Source organism: Podarcis muralis, chromosome 16 (assembly GCF_964188315.1).
Source record: "Podarcis muralis chromosome 16, rPodMur119.hap1.1, whole genome shotgun sequence".
Taxonomy (NCBI): Eukaryota; Metazoa; Chordata; class Lepidosauria; order Squamata; family Lacertidae; genus Podarcis; species Podarcis muralis.
Window position 1 is genome coordinate 13,044,790 of NC_135670.1, and position 3,422 is coordinate 13,048,211.

Sequence of the window (3,422 nt, forward strand, 5' to 3'; positions counted from 1 at the left end):
TAAAAAAATGAGGTCTGTGTTCCAAGACAGAATGAGGTCATAAAAAAAAATAACATAAAAAAATAACATTAAAAAATGAGGTCTGTGTTCCAAGACAGAAAATAAACAAATACAAAGGAAGGAGAGACCATGCATTTTGAATCTGGTGATAGAGGACGAGACAGAAACAGAATGCATGACTCCAGGGATTTCAGGAACAGCCGTTCATTTTCCGTTTGAAACCCTCTGGAGTGAAATATAATTAATTAGCATTCCTTACTTGAAGATGAGCGAAAAATTAAGACACCTGTCCTGGAGACCATCTCTGCCGGGACTCGAACCCGGAACCTCTGGATTAGAAGTCCAGCGCGCTCGTCCATTGCGCCACAGAGACCTCACCACGAGCTCAGCATCAGGACCAGAACTGAAAAAGCACGTACCTTCTGCATCACTGCCGAGCAATTCCAGCATCCTGCTATTTCTGTACAGCTTTGTCGAAGGGGGCAGAGTGAAAACGTGGAGCTGGGATCCCATTTCCTCTGCTGATCGAATAGGTTCCTCTCAGCGTCCCCCCACCCTCTGCTTTGGTGAGGGGGAAGGGGAGGAAAAATTCTATATATAATTCATCGGATATCTCTGTTCCTACCACAAAGGGAAGAAGAGACAGCAAAAACCTGGAGCTGGGATTGAAATATCTGTTTAGTTGACAGCGTCCATCTGAATATCAGCACCACGGACAGCGCAAGATGCCTGAGCTTGAATGTAACAGCTGTATCCTGGGAGTGTGTGCGTCTGCCAGCATCCCCCCCCCGCCCCCGCCTGGAAATAAGCTGATGCCGAAAAGCAGTTTCCACAGCGTTCTGGTTTTGTTAAAGAAGAGCAATGGTGTGTGTGTGTGTGTGTGTGTGTGTGTATAAAAACACAACCCACAGGTTTGCCACAATAGCTTTTGTCTACATCTTGCACTTCCAGGAGACTGGTCCTCATCTTTTTCTGCACATGAACTAAAATTATGCACAGGGCCAATACTTTGTTAACTCAGATGGGCAGTGAATCTGGGGCATGAATAGGCCTTGGGGCATGGATGATCTTGACCAGTGGTTCCCAGTTAGCTAAGGACCAAGCCATGCACCCCCTAACTTTTGAAAATTCTGATATGGTAGTTTTACTTATGTGAATGGTGCTACAGACCCACCCGGGTGAGTTACATAGACACCCTGGGGTCCATGGACCACCAGTTGGGAATCACTGCACTGAGACAGTGGCTCCTAATTAGCTAAGCATTGCAGACTCCAATTTTTCAAAAGCCAAGCTATGGACCCTCTACATTTGAAAATTCTGATGTCTCTATGTTTTTGTTATGTGAATTTAAGGGTTTTTGTTGTGTTTGTGTGTGTGTGTGTGGGGGGGGGGCTTTTTTCCAGTCGTCATGCCATGATTCTGCAGCTTCTTTCTAGAGTGTAAGGAAACCTGGTCTAGAGTCTTCCTCTTCATCAGATGCTGCAGAAGAGTTCAGGGGTCTGTGTGGAGTAAAGAACTGTAAATGGTGAGGCTGGGTGGAACCGAATTCCAAAAGTATAATGTGCCACCACTGTGTTTAAGCGTAAATCTATGCAAAGTAACTAATGGTCATTCACAACAGCCATAACTGATAACTGAAGAATGCTAATATTGATATGTTAACTATGTGATACGATCACCTCTGGCTAATGTTAGGGGCGGCCCCAGTTACACAATGAAGTCTCATTTTGAAGTTTCCTTTGATAAGGTCAGTTACAGATAGGTAGCCGTGTTGGTCTGCCATAGTCAAAACAAAAAAAATTCCTTCCAGTAGCACCTTAAAGACCAACTAAGTTAGTTCTTGGTATGAGCTTTCGTGTGCATGCACACTTCTTCAGATACACAGATACACAGTATTCTTCAGATACTTCAGATACACAGATCCTGTGTATCTGAAGAAGTGTGCATGCACACGAAAGCTCATACCAAGAACCAACTTAGTTGGTCTTTAAAGTGCTACTGGAAGGAATTTTTTTTTGTTTTGACTGTAATTTAGCTATGATCCTTGCATTGCATGGGGTTGGAGGAGAAGACCCCTGGGGTCTCTTCCAACTCCACAGTTCTAGGATTCTGTGATTCTTTCCTCCAGTGAGAATAGAGGGTCCCATGAGGATTTTCTAAAGGAATTAGAAAGGCCACTTGCCTCCAATATGACAAACCTCTAATTCATCCTAATCTCTATGTGGTGGACTCAACCTTCATTGGAGGTTTTTAAGCAGAGGCTGGATGGCCATTTTTCAGGGATTCTTTAGTTGTGACCCTTGCATTGCAGGGGGTTGGACGGCCCTTGGGGTTCCCTTTCAGCCCTACAATTCTAAGATTCTCTGTGGGCCCTAAGAGGCCACATGCCAGCTGTAGACCTCACTGCAACCACGTCTCATTCCACGCTTTCTGGAAGTCCTCCCATACCCTCACTCATACCTGCAGTAGATCTGGAAAACTTCCTTCTAATGATGGCAGAGGTGTCCTCTTTTGCAAAAATATTTGCATGGTGAATCTGAGTCTTGGCACTCAGTGCCCCCACTGTTGCCAAATTCTTCAATGTCAAATATTGCGAGGGAGATTAGGTAGGCAGGGAACTCACCAGATTATATAGATTAACTCACTTTTAAAAAACCATTCATTCCTCACCCCCTGCTGGGCTCTCATGAGCACTTCAGTTGGTTCAGACTGTTGCTCACTGCCTGTTGATTGATGCAAGTCTGGTGATCTAGTGATGGATGGATCTACTTCCAGCCTCTGTCTCTTTCCATATGTCCTTTCATAAGTCCATTCCATCTCATTTCCACATTAATCTGTGGTTTAAAAATATCTGGATGGAAATTCATAGGTTTAAATTCTCAATGATTAGGCATGTGCCTCAAATTCAAATAAATCCCAAATCCTAAGGGGAAGCAGGAGGCCTCTGAGATATTTTGAGCTTGTCAAACTTGAAGTGAGATCTCCAGACAGTGGCATGAGTCAACGTGGGACCTCTGAAGCACTTCATGGCACCCCGGTGATGCGGACATTTAAAAAATGACTACAGACAAGCATCTGCTGAAAGCAAAAGCAATACCTCTGCCCTTAGCATAATGTTATAATGACAGTCTGAGATTATAGGGGTAAGGAGGGCAAACCCAAGAATGGGAAGAAGGCACAGAGGATGAGCTCTCTTATGACTGATAGACCTAGCTTGTAATAAGAGGAAATGATTTACCTGTGCTAGGGTTGCCATATTCCCAAAACATGTTTGCGGTAGCTAGACTGGTGACTGGGAGCAGCCGCCGAGACCACATAACACCAGTCTTGAAAGATCTACATTGGCTCCCAGTACATTTCCAAGCACAATTCAAAGTGTTGGTGCTGACCTTTAAAGCCCTAAACAGCCTCGGCCCAGTATA

At 44.5% G+C, this 3,422-nt stretch overlaps 1 non-coding gene across 1 annotated transcript; it reads right to left on the reverse strand.

The window, feature by feature from the left end:
* Nucleotides 1-299: 299 nt before the first annotated feature.
* TRNAR-UCU (transfer RNA arginine (anticodon UCU)) lies at nucleotides 300-373 on the reverse strand. The gene has a single exon. It is a non-coding gene; the product is annotated as a tRNA-Arg (tRNA).
* Nucleotides 374-3,422: the final 3,049 nt, after the last annotated feature.